Source organism: Cupressus sempervirens, chromosome 1 (assembly GCF_028749045.1).
Source record: "Cupressus sempervirens isolate cs-2001-9-10 chromosome 1, ASM2874904v1, whole genome shotgun sequence".
Lineage (NCBI taxonomy): Eukaryota > Viridiplantae > Streptophyta > Pinopsida > Cupressales > Cupressaceae > Cupressus > Cupressus sempervirens.
Window position 1 is genome coordinate 397,262,875 of NC_143118.1, and position 15,396 is coordinate 397,278,270.

A 15,396-nucleotide genomic window follows, 5' to 3' on the forward strand; every position below is an offset into this window, starting at 1 on the left:
ATTAGTAAATATTAATATTTTTAGTGAGATTGTCATTTTGTATGATTGATGGATAGATTCAAAAGAGTCTAAAATCAAGTCTTACTTAGCTATAGAGCCTTCAACCCTTTAGAATTACTGAAGGACAAATGCTCTACTCCAAATTATATTCTAACAATTAATGACTACATTTCATATTTAATCCTTTATACTCAAACAAATGCTCTACTCCAACTTATATTCCATGAGAATTTGGATTGAAATAAATACTCTTTCCCTTTAATAATTAAATTTAAACTTCTAAAAAAGCTTTCAAGTTAAGTAACACATCATCGTTGTTTTATTTTTAGGTGTAAGGTACAATATGCATGAATTGATGCATTTGATTTAAATCAAAGAACTAACAAATTAAATGTGATGGTGTTCTTTCTTCTAAGCAGTTAGTGTTACTTCTATGATTTGTTAGTTAATAATGCCTTATCTCTAGCAGCATTTCATCCTAGTAGGATTCCAAATCCCCCTTAAAATCTTATTGTAAAGGATTTTTGAGGACCCTTCAAAACTTATTTTTCCTTTAATCAAAAACAAATTAAATGATATGTATAAACATAGCATATGGGAATATCAATTAACAATTATGTCAAAGGTCAAGCAACTAGAGGTGAAGAGTTCATAGGCAAAGAGATCAGCCATACAATTTCTTAATTAATAATGATGTCTTAAGCAGAAAAACAAAATATACTTCATAATTATCTATTACCACACACCTATAATTAGTGTTGAAAATGAAAAGTGTTTGAAGATGAAAATTATATAACTTTAAAGAAAATATTATTACATTTGTACCATACAATTGTATAAAGTATAACAAAGATAATTAATAAATTGTGCAATAGTCTTACCTAAGGTTATAGAACAAATCTTCAGAACAGAAAATAGTGTATATCATAAATATGTATACATTAACTACATGCTTAAATGAGTTCTACAAATTTTGGAAACATTAATCTACATGCATGACTCGATTATTAAAACTATAAGGAAAAATATTATTATAAATTATAAAATTTTAGCAACTTGTAAATTGATGTTATAATTTGAAAAGCTCTAATAAATAAAACAGTTGTTTTCTTGAGATATGTGGCTTCAAATTTTCCAGGAACTACTATTGTATTAGCAATGTAATTTGCAAAAAGTAACAGCATCTTCGAAACTGTTAACCTTTTAAAAATGCACCCAACTATTTTAAAAGTGCACTAAACTTTCAAGGTGGATTAAAGACCATCCATCATTTTGTTTTAGTATCTATGGATCTCTTATATTTGTAAATCAAATGATATCTAAAAGCATGTGAATGACAAGTTAATGTAGAGCTTTTATTGCAATTGTTTGGTTGTCCTTTCTCATCCGCAAGAGTATACATGTAGGTTGCTCTTACTTCGATAAGCAAACATTTGGTTGAATTGGCTATATATCATGTCATTAACGCTCCCTATTTTCTTCAACTTAATGTAATATCTTGAATCAACCCCTCGGATTAATATTAATGATAATTCATGTCTCACAAGCACACACTAGTGTCTTAATCGTCACGCATCTGTATGACACCTTGCCTTTGAGGTTTTCTTTAATGCAATTCTTCGCATGTTCATGTTTTAAATAAGAATATACTTTGCCTTTGAGGTTTTCTTTAATGCAATTCTTCGCATGTTCATGTTTTAAATAAGAATATACTTGAAGTTGTTTAATGAATGCATTCAAACCTCCTACTTTTACTAAGAATTGTTGACCGGGCGAAAGTTGGATTGCGTCTCAATACGAAGATCCGGTGCCAACATACAGATAATGCTAAACGCCTCGTATGCAATAAGCATTATTTCATTAATTGAAAGTGGGCACTGGTGTATGTAGTTAAACTTGTTCTATCAAGAATTGACATGATTTAAATTTTAATCAAACTCATAAGTCATTTAATATTATGGCGTAAGTTTACCAAATTTTGAAGTGTAAACCCTTATAATCTATAATATTTTGTTCATTTTTTTTTTTTTTGGATATTTCATCAATACATTAAGACATTGATAATACCGTACATTTTTACTTGCTTGATATACTGTGTAAAAAAACGCACCGCACATAGTTAACTGCCAGATCTAAGAGAGTAAATTTGCATTATTGGCGTGCTGGTCACCAACCTCCTTCAGCTATTCACTGAACAATTATGCAGAAGCAGTATGGTTCATTACTATCCAAGTACCTATAGAACAATTTAGTTTTGATTATATCCCGCCCAATTTCTCTCACGTGGCTCAGGTTACAATCAAAGTACATATGAAATTCTTTTCTTGTATACAATTAGTATTTCATCATAGTGAATCATCAAAATTTCAATGCACACACTAGCGTGCCATTCAGTCTTTGGCAAATTTATGGACCTTTCAATATCTCAATTAATTGCTCCATCTTCGGCAATTTGTCACGAGGAACATCGAGATTCCACATCTGTGTCCATGTCCTGAAACACAAAACAATAGGGTAAGTGTAGGGCATATAAATCAAAAACAAATATATACAGACGAATAAAGTGAACAATGAAGAATTCTTAACTCTGTGAAACATAAACGGGCATTTCATTTGTGCAGTACTCCATGTTTGAATACAATTCCAGGAATCAGTTCGCATAAAGAAAAAAGTTCATGGTGTTTGTCTTTACTCTTTCCCAAGATTGTGAACCAAAAAACAGGTTGGCTGGCTAGCATACAGAAATGCTAAACTTAAATTACAATTGATTATCATTTGTGCAGTACTCTATGTTTGAATACAATTCCAGGAATCAGTTCGCATAAAGAAAAAAGTTCATGGTGTTTGTCTTTACTCTTTCCCAAGATTGTGAACCAAAAAACAGGTTGGCTGGCTAGCATACAGAAATGCTAAACTTAAATTACAATTGATTCTTCTCTTAGTCGTTCTTACGAGCCCAGTAAACAGCTACTGATATCGACTATTGCGCATGTAATGCAACAAACTTTCCACCAATGTGCATGCATTTTTATCATTTTGATATATTTTTTGGGATCATGCTTAACCTAGGTTTGAAACTCAATGCATGGATATATGCTTTTGGCATAGCAATATACTTCCTTTGTGTTAGTTTAAGGGTTGATGGTGACCTAAGTACTTTTGAGGAAAAGGTAACATGTATGAAGAAGCTATTCTGATCCCAGAATGAACAATATGGCTTCACGGTAGGTTGTATTGTAAACAGTTATCGAATGCCATTCATACAATATCTTCCCTCACAAATCATATGGTTTTGAATTCAGGTTTACACCAAATCTTCCACTTATGAATTGTTTCTTTTTGTATGCAAAGGTCTGCATTACAGATGCAAGCTTCAAAGAGCAAAATGGAGTTTAAAATATTGTTTTCTTTGATCTAAAGAAACAGGAAGGGTAGAAATAAAATGGAAATTCAAGACTAAACTTCCTGTGCTACCAAATGGTTAGGAAACTTAAAACCAAAAATAGATTTTTCAAATATAAAACAGGAAAGAAACAGAGGTTCCTTAACTTAGTGTTGAAGGAATGTTTAAGTCTTGTAATATACTCTTAAAGCCATCTACCACATAAACAAATGTTACGTGCTGATGCTCTATGTGACCTCTCATCTTACCCAAATGTTAGAGACCCTATATCACAGAGTCACCAGTAATGATTTTGTGGTTCAACCAAAAAAAGCCATAGAAAAGATTTTCCTGCTTTATAAAAATGGGAAATAAAATATTTTGAGATTAAATAAAATGAGAGCAGCTCTCAACTCGACGAGAGAAGATTGGAGGAAATTTGTAAGGAAAGGAATCCTTTAATAAGGATCAAGATAGGTAATACGTCCTCAGGCCTTCTCTTAAATTTCAGCATTAGCCCAGGCAAGATGGCCTTGAAAATGGTTCTGGCCAAAAAGCATTCTGGGCCACAATGTTCGGATACAAGCTTGGCATTTTTAAAATGAAGATTTTTACAAAGGAACTAAGCTTGATGGAGTCAAAGAGTAAGGCAGTTGGAAGTATACAGGGTTTCCTAAAGCATTTTGGTTTTATCTTTAAAGCTTACTTGACTTGATAGGTCTGCTATTATTTATGGGCAGTCAGCTCCTTTTTTTCTTTTTCTTGCTTCTGTTGGTGTGGTCCTGCTGGTTTTCTGTTGTATTGCCAACTTTATCCTGTCTGTTCCTTGCTGTTGTTCCATGTCGAAGTACAAGTGTCTGATACATCTTTATTGGTCTTCATAAAAGTGTGGAGCTCTTTCAAAATCTCTCTTTTTGTTTGTAACTCCAGTCAAAAGCATTTTACCAACAATACAACAAAATTTCAAAAATTCCCACATCTTAATATTTATTTTCATGTGAGCTGCTTTATGCGGCCTCATGTGCCTTGAATGGTTTTATTCAAACATTTGTGCTCTGGGACAAGTATTGGCTTAAGGATTTACTATCATGTCAAAATAGAATACCTCTTCCCCAAAATCTTGTGCTCTTATCATTTATTTCATGTACTTTTTCCACCATATTTCTATTGGATTTGATAATGGCACAAAAACAAGGCATGTCTAAAATCTGAAATTCATGATAGAGTTTCATCAAGTAGATAGCATTAAGGTGATGGTTTCATTGCATAAGATGTCTCAAAAGTTAAATTCCTTATGCTTCCTTTTCTCATCTTCCTTAGCCTTTCTTGTCCTTCATTTTGTCATCACATTTTGTCATCACAAAATGTAGGCAACACGATGAAATTTTTTCAGTTAAGTCTCATATTTCTCTAATATAACTCACTATACAATTGGCAAAAATTGGTCAATTAATCTTCCCCAATCCATATAGTGAATATTTTTACTGAAGGTTCTCGTCGAGTCATTTTTGTTTTTAAGTTTGATAACCTATACTTGATTTTTGAGGCCTTCAAAGTCCTTTTTGCATTTTAGAGTGTTTGTTTGGATTCATTTTATCTTTTTGTTTCTTTTGCTTTCGGTCACGTCCTCATTTCGAGCTATCTTGAGACTTAATTGAAGTTGTTAATAAAAAATTATTAAGGTTTAAGTGCATGCGTAATCGGGTTTTAGAACCCCAAATGCATATTTCAAATAGTAGACCTTATATTTTAATGTTATGTTGCACTTTTTGAAATATATGACTTAAAATCACTTTATATTGTGTGATTAAGTTATATAGTTGCACTTTTGGATCTTTTAAGTTATAATTTAAGTGATTTAAGTTATAAAGTGCACTTTATAATCTAATTTGATTTTGAGTTGCAGTTTAATGTTATAACTTAAATCACTTAAGTGAAAATCTCACTTTTTTAACCCATTTACACATGACACAAAATGTTTGAGTATAAATATGTAATGGACCCCAAAAAGTGAGATTTGCTTAAGTGAATCAATTAAACATGTGCTAAATAGAAATACTAAGTTGTGCAAGTTATAAAACAAGTAATTGCAACCAAAAAGTGTGATTTTGCTTGTGTTTCACACATTTTTGAGTCAATTGCATATAATGCATATTGCATATTTTTAAATATGCAATATGTAGTTGCTTCTAGAAACCACGATTTGGCTTGCAAAACTACTATTTTCTCATCAAAACAACTTGGCTGGCTGGTCTAGCATGTTTTTTTTTAAATATGTAAATAACTGTGAAAACCCTGATTTTGCTCTTTACATGTAAAATGAAATATGCAATCCACACAGAAAAGTGCGACCAACTTTAGGCTTGGATTTTTATGCAAAATACATCATGCAAATGGGTTGGAAAAGGTGATCTGCACTTAACATGCATTTTAAAATATGCATTCCAACTTGTAAATCTCAATTTGCACTTTGCATGTGTTTTCAAAACATGTAAATGAGCCCAAAAGATGTGATTTGCATTGAAAGGCTAATATGCAATGTGTTTTGCAAACCCCAATTTGCATTAGAGAAGTCATTTTAAACACGTACATGGGCTGGAAACGCCTGATTTTCACCGAACGCTTGCATTTTAACATGATTTTTTCTCTCCATTTCGGTGTTTGAGTTTATGTGATTTCTCATTGCTTATATACTCTATTTTGAATATGTATTGTGGCTTGTAAACCCCGATTTATCTATGCATTCCAACTTCATGCTCTTGCCATTGCATTTAACACATGTAAATACTTAGTTAAAACCTGAGTTTGGGTGTTTGAAGGAAAAATGTTATATGCAAAGAAGCTGGAAAAGCCTGATCTGCATATTGCCATTTAACGGCAATGTATAAATGCAATAAGAAAGTGTGATTTGCACTAAGAGGCCAATATGTAACATGCAAATAACTTGAAAAAGTTTGATCTGCATATAAGCCTTATATTCTAATGTGCAAAACACTTCAAAAAGTCTGATTTTAGTTGGGCATTCCACTTGCATACACATTTTGCATATGCATCTTTTTAAAATATGCAAATGCTACCAAAAAGTATGATTTGTTCTTGGATGGTTTGCATGTAATGTGTAAACAAGCTGGAAAAGCCTGATTTGCCTTAGAAGTTTGCCATTTACACATTTTAAAATATACAAATGGGCTGGAAAAGTCCGATTTGCATAAGTAATTCAAAATGCAATGTGTATTTGGAAATGAAAAGTGTGATCTGCACTCGAGGAACTCATTTCCACATCATTTAAATGTGTAATAAAGCTGCGAGAGAGTTTCATTTAAATGGAAGATATTTGAAAGCTTTCGATTACTATATGTAAATGCATTTGAAAAACCCAATTTGGAGAAGTGAGTTTCATTCCAACTTCCTCTTTGCTACAAGATTTGCTCTTTGCTCTCCGAGTAAGTGTGAATCTTTGGTTTTATTTGCATTTATTGATCTTGTTGCACATTTGATGCATTATTTTGCTCTTTGCTTTCCATTTGTTCATATTGTGTCAAAGCAAGAGATATGTTTTTTCTTTTCTTTATGAATTAAATGATGAAATTTCTCTCAAAGAATGCAAGTATCCATTTATATTTCCAACCTTCATATTCCTTCCATCTTCAAATTTTCCCAACTCCATATTTCCCAAATATGTAATCAGACTTTTAAAGCCCAATTACAGATTTACCCAAGTTAAAATGACGAGTTTTCACTATATGCAGATGCATTTCTAAATCTCGATTTCTATCCGCATGCTTTCAAGCTAATATCTACTTGCATTCTTAGCCATTCAAGCCCAAAATCACATTTTGCCCATATGCAATTCACCTGGAAAAACCTGATTTTGACCATTTTTTGCCCAATAAAGAAGTCATTCGTGTCTTTTCCAGCCTACCTAAGTGTTAAAAAAGTATTTAAATCATACCTAGAACCCTTATCCTCCATGGGTTTGCCATCATTGTTCAAATCTTGAAACCCTCATGGATTCAAAGATGTTTTCACCCTTCAAAATTTTCATGTTCCATCAAACTCTTCAAGTCAAGATATGTCAAAATTTCTTCAAAGAATAGACACGTCATGTCGAGAAGACATGCTTCAAATCTCAAGAAGCAACAATTCATTTGGTCTCCACTTTCCCAATGGCTTCCCTAGAACCTAAGTTCATGTAGGAATCACTTTGGGAAAAAAAAAATCGATTAAAGATGTCGATGGGAAAGTTGTTTTAAGTTTACCTCCGGACATCATTAAGAAGGTTTTCAAATTGAGGAAATTCCAAATGCAAATCTAGCAATGGAGAATTCACAAATATAGAATGAGAAATTGGAAATTCATCGAAGAGAATGTCATGGAGCAGAATACAAGGACTCCCAATCCCGCGATCATCACCAAGTACAATGCCTTTGTTGATTATCTACAGGATCAATTCAACAGTTTCTAACATTTTCTTCATATTGTTTGTGTTTGCAGCTTTTTGGTCGTAGATTCACAAGACATGTTGTGTGTAATTGACTTGCATGCAATCAAATAACATGTCCCTTCAGCTATGCAATTGAATAAGTCTTCTATCTAGTTTGACTTGGTCAAGGTGGTTGAGTTTCTCCCACCTTTTTCTCCTCTTTTCTCACTCCTTTTGAAGTACAGGTTTCAAAGAAAAGTTAATAGAAGAATCAATTTGTTTTGATGTTGTGTCTAGAAACAATTGTGGTAGTACAAATTGAAAATTGTGACTGAAATTTGTGTTGCTTTCTTCCTTTCAAGCTAATCTTGTTTGTATTTGGAGCAAAGTGAGTAGGAGAAACACTTTGTTTCGAAGATGCGTCTAGAAGCAATTATGGTGATACAAATTAGAAGTTATGACTGTAGTTTGTATTGTAGTTATGACTGTAGTTATGACTGGAATAACTTAAGGCTTATTGTTTAGAAATCATCTAGTTTTGGAAGTCTGTGTGCCCCAATAGTAGAGATTTATCTTTCAAGAATTGCATAGGAGTTTGTGAGTTTCATAGCCATTCTTATAGTGTAGAAAAAATAGACAGATCTAAGCTAATACGCTTTCAATCAGCCTATAAGTTGGTGTAAGTTTATCGGTCTCGTTGTCTTCAATTTTAAGATAGAAGTGTAATTCAGAGATCCATCTTGCCCATTACCCACTCCGCGAGTAAGTGTATTCTTTCCTGAAATAAGAGGAAAGAATATTGGTAACACCTTTGTAAGTATCTCTAAACTTCTTGCTTACCTTTAGTTGATGCAAGGAACACTGAGAAGGGGGGTGGTACTCTTATTTTGCAAAATATACACCCAACAGCCTTGTACTATGTATTCATTTTAGTAATGTGCTTCCTCACCTTGTCATAAGTGTTCTACAAAGTCTTCAACTTTGACACTACTTGTCTCCCTTTATCCAACTTCTTAATTTAGAAGCATTTCTGAGATTACTTACATATACTATCTGAAATGGTGATTTATCAATGCTCCTATTGATAGAATTATTTTATACAAATTATGCCTGTAGTAAAGTCAAATCCCATCCCTTTGGTTTATCTCAAACGAAGCATCAGTTTATCTCAAACGAAGCATCACAACAAATTCTCCAAACTTATGTTCACCACTTATGTTTGTCCATTAGCATGTGGATAATGTGTTGAGTTGAACTTCAAATTTGTCTTTCACTTCTTCCACAATTGATAAGTAGGAGATAATTTCCACAACAAGTCAAATTGTGATATTGCTATTAGGATTTAACTGTGTGATTTTGAGTCAAACTCATTAACCCATGCTTCAGCATGAATCCATCTCTCATGAGAATAAATGGAACACTTAGCACTCATTGTATCTAGGTGATGCTCACAAGGGTGAAGCACCGGGACTTCCCGGGAGGTCACCCATCCCAGTACTACTCCAGCCTGAGCGCACTTAACTACAAAGTTTCCTCTATGGTTAAACCCAAAGCTTGCAACCCCATTTGCAAAACCTTCACCAAGTGTTGTGCCTTATGAACCATTCATTAGAAAGCCCCATTCTAAGGTGAAATTTCATTATTTTAAAGATAAGCTAGGTATGGTAAATCTTAAGACTTAAATGGAACAAAGTCTTGTTTTGAAAGATTTATCTATTACCATTTTCGATGTGTGAAATAATAAATATTGTAAGATCAGCTATGACAACTCTTTCACTATGTGATATTGAATATCATGTTGATAGAGTCCATGATGTTATCACGTTGAGAAATTATGTGATGAGAGTTGGATGTCATGTTGAGAGATTCCATGACTATGCACGTTGAGAGAGTCTGTGAGCAAAAGGCTTAGCTGTGAATCTTACAAAAAATTTCATGTTGAGCAATTCGATGATTATTAGTTATGAATAAATTATTTTTTCATGTGAGCTATTCCATGATTATAAATAATTGTGTTACTATGTTAAGCATTTGAATGCATACTCATCTAGTTACTAAATTTCATATTAGCTAAGAGGGAGTGTTAAATATTTTAGCCTTATATGAAATTCTGAATATTACGATTTAGTAATGGCTAATTTATATCAAATAGTCACTAACATATTTCTGGAGAAATTTTGTATTTATCTTTATCCTGACAGGTGTCTTCTATTACTCCATCGTATTCTATCTCTTATTTCTTTCTGGGTCTCGCATATGTGATGGCGACAGTTATCCTTTTGGACTTCAGTTACTTATTGCCAAGAAGAAACTAATTAAAGAGTTATCACATATATGGTAACCGCACACATTAAGAAACGTATGTCAACATGCAAGATCATTCCTCCTTCACCGCTCACTTTAGGTTAATATTCATTCTGTCAGTGATGATGGTGTTGGATGCAAAACATATATAATCTCCAGTTTTACCGTTACTACAAGAATTCATTATTTGCGTTCAATAAGCTTCCTTCAGATATACGACATCTGATGAACTGCTTTGTATATATGCACAACCTCTCCATTTTATCTGTTGCTACTCAGATTTAAGTTTTCAGTATCACAGTTTTGGAAAATTGCCTCACTCAGATTTGATGATGATAATATTAGATAGTTGGGTTCTATAACATCTATGAATTGCTTGGATCAGAGGTGATTTTAGTGAATAATAATCCCTGTGTACCTAGAGCAGTAGCTCCAATATATTGTAATCATGATGACTTCTTCAATATAAAAGATTTATTTGTTGGGGCTGTGTTGTTTCCCTCATTGAAGAGAGTTTTCCCAAGATACATTGTTGTGTTCAATTCCTAGTTTCTAGTCCAATTTCAACATCAAACACCTGACAAATGTACATTATATGCTCTTCCTATATCTTACTGAAGATCATAATATCATTCAAATAAACAATGACAAACATGCCCAGAAACTCTTTCAACACCTAGTTCATGAGTCACATGAATGTGCTTGGTGCATCGGTTAGCCCAAAAGGCATGACAAACCACTCAAATAGTTGTTTCTTTTTCTTGAAGATTGTCTTCCATTTATCTCTTTCTCTAATCCGAATTTAGTGATATGCACTCTTCGTATCTATCTTTATAAAATACAAAGATCCACTGAAACAACACATCATTACATCCATCAATCCTCCATTCTCCATTTTTCTTTGGTGCTAATACTATTGGTATAACATATTGACTTAAACTCTCTTGAATCAACCCCTTCTCACACGAATTTTGTACTTGTCAATTCAACTCTTTACTTTCTCTTGGAGTCATTCTATGTGTTGCCTTATTTAGAATTTTGGCCAGTGGAATCAAGTCCATTTGGTGACTGATCTTTATCAGTGATGACAAATCAGCGGGTACATTATCAAATACAATATCTTGGAACTCATCAAACAATTCTGCAACTTTTGCAAGTACATCTTCTACTTCCTCTTTACCAACTTTTGGAAATGAAGCAAAAAAAAATTGCTCATGCCTCATATTGTCTAAGAACTTCCTTCCATCAGCTAAACATATTTTGGCATTACTACTTATTTTTCCTTTGTTTCCTTCAGTAACTTCAGCTTGTGTCGAAGTTCAACCTTTGTCAAAGAATAGGTATTTGCATACCCATCAGTTATTACTCAATAATTAAATTGTCATGGCCTTCATAACAACAAATAGCAAACTTTTCTTGGCATAATATCACACACCACCTCATTATGATAGTTCCCAATCTTGAACTTTACTAGACATTGTTCTTTAACAAAAACTTTGTGATCATTTTTCAACCAAGCAACTCAGTGGGGATTTGGATGCTTCTTTCTTTCTAACATCAACTTATCAGCCATTTCCTCTTAAACAAGATTATCTGTGCTACCACTATCAACAATGGCATTGCATGCTTTACCATTACACTTACACCTTGTGTGTAACAAATTCTTTCTTTGTTTGGGTTCATTATGATCATTCAACAAGGCTCTTCTGGTAACTAGGACTTCTCTTTCAGCATCTTTGGAATGTGATGACTTGGCATCTTCAACTACATGTACAACTTGTGCATTGCCCTCTAGTCTTCTATTACTTCTTCCTTGATGTTGAGGACACGAATAAGATTTGTAACCTTCATCTTCCTAGTCCTTGCCCTCTTCATCTTCCTCTCTGATCCCTCTTGTTTTGATCATAGAAATAATTAAAATTATTTCCCCTAATATTCTAATCATAGATGGAAGACTCACCGGTTACTCAGCAAGTTTTAAACACTCGCTGAGTATTTTGGGATGGTGAGTAAATGGGCCAAAAACTCGGCTGGTGTCCAAAAACTCGCCAAGTAATCGGTGAGTTTTACTCAAAAACTTGTGGTTCTGAGAACCCGCGACCAGTGACGCCTAAATAGGTCAAAATGCATTGTTTTTTGCATTGTTTCTTTCATTTGTGTGGAGCAAAGAAGGTTTTAGCTAATTGCAAGTGATTCAAGGCAGATTGGAGTGGATTTTGGAGGATTCTAACTGGATTTAGAAGAGAAATTTCTTTCCAGGTATGTTCATCTTATCATTGTTTGAAAACTTTTTATAATTTTAAGCAAAGTTTTTATTGTTTTTGTTGTTTGTAAATGATTTCAAATCATTGTTTGAAAGTTGTTCTAAACTTCTAGCTTCTAAGTTCTAACTCTAAGTTCTAACTTTGTTTATTCATTTTTCTATAAATTTAATTATTTATGTGTAGGGCAGCAAACAAGCATTAAGAAAACATGACAAACCCGCAAGAAGAGTGGCCACAAACACCATGCCCATCTGGAAATATAGGCACTCGGCCTAAAAATGCAAGAGATAAGACATGGCGGTATGCCTATGAAGCTCCAAATGATGTTGGGAAAGTGATATGTATTCCATGTGAGAGAATTATTTCTGGAGGCATAAACCGCCTCAAATACCACCTTGCAGGCATAAAGAAACATGATTCAAATCCTTGTCTCAAGGTAACTGATGAAGAAAAAAGATTCATCAATGCCTTACTTGCAGCTGCTGAAGAGAAAAAATTGAATAGGGAGAGGACAAAATTAGCTATGAGGGCAGCCATAGCTGAATCTGAAGGAGCTCCTTTTGATATGCAAGAGGAAGAAGAAGCACTTAAGAACATACCAAGATCTCTTCGTGGCCCACGGATCCGCAAACAAAATATCTCTTTTACCGGTTCCACTTCTTCTACATCTCCTACTTCTTCATCACCATCCACATCAGGGATGGGGGGTTATTTTGTGCCCAAGAACACACCTAGAGCACAGCCATCATTAGAGGGCATTGCATGGTTCAAGGAGATGCATGAGCAAACTGATATTGCAGCATCTGATTTTTGGTTTTTCAACAATATCCCAGTGAATGTAGCTGATAGTCCCTATTGGGTCAATATGGTGAATGCAATGACAATATCAGGCAAAGGGTACAAGCCGCCTAATCACAAGGATATGAGTGGAAGGTTAGTATTTTACTATTTAGTTATTGTAAATAATTGTGATTCACTTTAATTCATTGTTATATTTTAAATCTTAATTGTTATAACTTATTTCCTATTTTTTACTAACACTTTATTTAATATTACGCCTAAATTTTGTAGGTTGCTTGACAAAGTGGTTGGTAGGGCAACCGTATTGATAGGAGACCAAAAGAAAAAGTGGAAGAAGTATGGCTGCACCATTTTATCTGATGGATGGACAGATGGAAGAAGTAGAACCATCATTAATTTCTTGGTTGCTTGCAAAGATGATATGGCGTTTTGGAAATCTGTTGACGCCTCCAACAAAGTGAAAAATGCAGCCACATTGGCTTTAATGTTGGAGAATGTTGTCATGGAGGTGGGAATAGAGAATGTGGTGCAAATAATCACAGATAATGCAGCAGCATATGTGGCAACAGGTAAATTTAATTTTTTATGTTCAAATCAATATGAATCATGAATGTAATGCTATCGTATTATTCAATTTAGATTTGATGTAATTTGTAAATACTAAATATGGAAAGTTTGTAACTAATTATTGATTTTTTGCTAATCTTTTAGGTAGAATCCTCCAAGAGAGGCATTTCACACTTTTTTGGTCACCTTGTGCAGCACATGTCCTTGACCACCTTTTGAAGGACATAGGAAAACTTGATTGGATGAGTCCAGTTGTGGAAGATGCTAGGCGGGTCACCAAATATATCTATAATCACCCATGGGTTCTCAGTTTGATGAGAAAGGTCACCAAAGGCAAAGATTTGATGAGACCTGCTATGACAAGGTTTGCAACGGGTCTTCTTGACGTTGCAAAGTATTCTTGACCACATATTGGCTTTGAAACAAATGTTTGTGTGTGCTGATTGGGTTGCTTCACCTTATTCAAAGAAGCCCGAAGGAGAGGCTGTGGCACGGATAGTCTTTGATGATAGTTTTTTTTCCGAAGGCTACGGAGATTGTGGAGGTAAATTTAACTTCAAGAATCAAAACATTATATTTTTAGTTTATTCAAGTTTCATTATTATTTCATAACTTACTATGTTATTAACTAATTTGTATTTTTCAATTTCAAATATAGATGTCTCTGCCCCTGGTTCTAGTCTTGCACATATGTGATGGACAGCAATCCCCAATGGGAGGTCTTTATGAGGCCATGGATAGGGCAAAAGAGGCTGTTAGAAGTTACTATCATGGGGACAATCTCAGATTTGACCCCATTTGGGAAATAATTGATAGGAGGTGGAACAATATGCTCCACCAACCCATTCATGCAGCAGGCTACTTCCTCAACCCCAAATTCAGGTACTATGATTGTCCTTGAAGTTGGGATTTTACTAAGACTTTATTTTCCTCTACTTTTTAAGGTTGTGTAGTAAGACTTGATATCATTTGCTATTTGTTTTAGGGCTGATGATTCCTACTCAGATCCTAATAGAGAGGTCATGGAAGGTCTCTCTAAATGCATTGAGAGAATGATATCCAATGAAGCGGAGAGAGACCTTATTGTGACCGAACAACAAATCTTCGTGGAATCGAGGGGTCCTTTGTTCTCTTCTATACTAACAAAGAGAGCAAGATCTACTCAAGCACCAGGTAAAGCGTCAAACTTTAAAACTTTTGCTAATTGATAAGTTGTGCTTCTGATTATCTTTTTTTATTGCTTTATAACTTTTTATATTTTGTTTTGCAGATTCTTGGTGGGCAAGTTGGGGTGGCAATAACCCCAATTTAAAGAAATTTGCTCTCAGAGTCCTATCCCAACCTTGTAGCTCATCCCATTGTGAGCGCAAATGGAGCTTATTTGAGTCCATCCACACAAAGAAAAGAAACAGAATGACTCAAAAACGGCTTAATGACCTTGTTTATATGCACTATAATCTTAAGTTGTGCATAAAAAAGGCACAGATCTCAGAACTACCTAGTCCACTTGATCTAGATGAAATAGATCTTTATTCTGATTGGACAGCACAAGAGCCAAGTCCATTGTTTACACCGGATGAGATTGCTGATTTGGAGAGGCAGGCCATGGAGGGGGATGTTGAAACTGATTTTCAGTTCACAATGGATGACATTGA

The 15,396-nt window shown here is 34.1% G+C and overlaps 1 protein-coding gene across 2 annotated transcripts in view; it reads right to left on the bottom strand.

Annotated features, from left to right (window-relative positions):
- Positions 1-2,133: 2,133 nt before the first annotated feature.
- Positions 2,134-15,396, bottom strand: part of LOC149577966 (kinesin-like protein KIN-13A) — a 67,384-nt gene continuing 54,121 nt past the window's right edge. For both annotated transcript variants that reach the window (XR_016364112.1, XM_089826873.1), the window contains one exon: positions 2,134-2,494. The gene's annotated coding sequence lies outside the window, so the exon portion shown is untranslated. The remainder of the gene's footprint in view (positions 2,495-15,396) is intronic.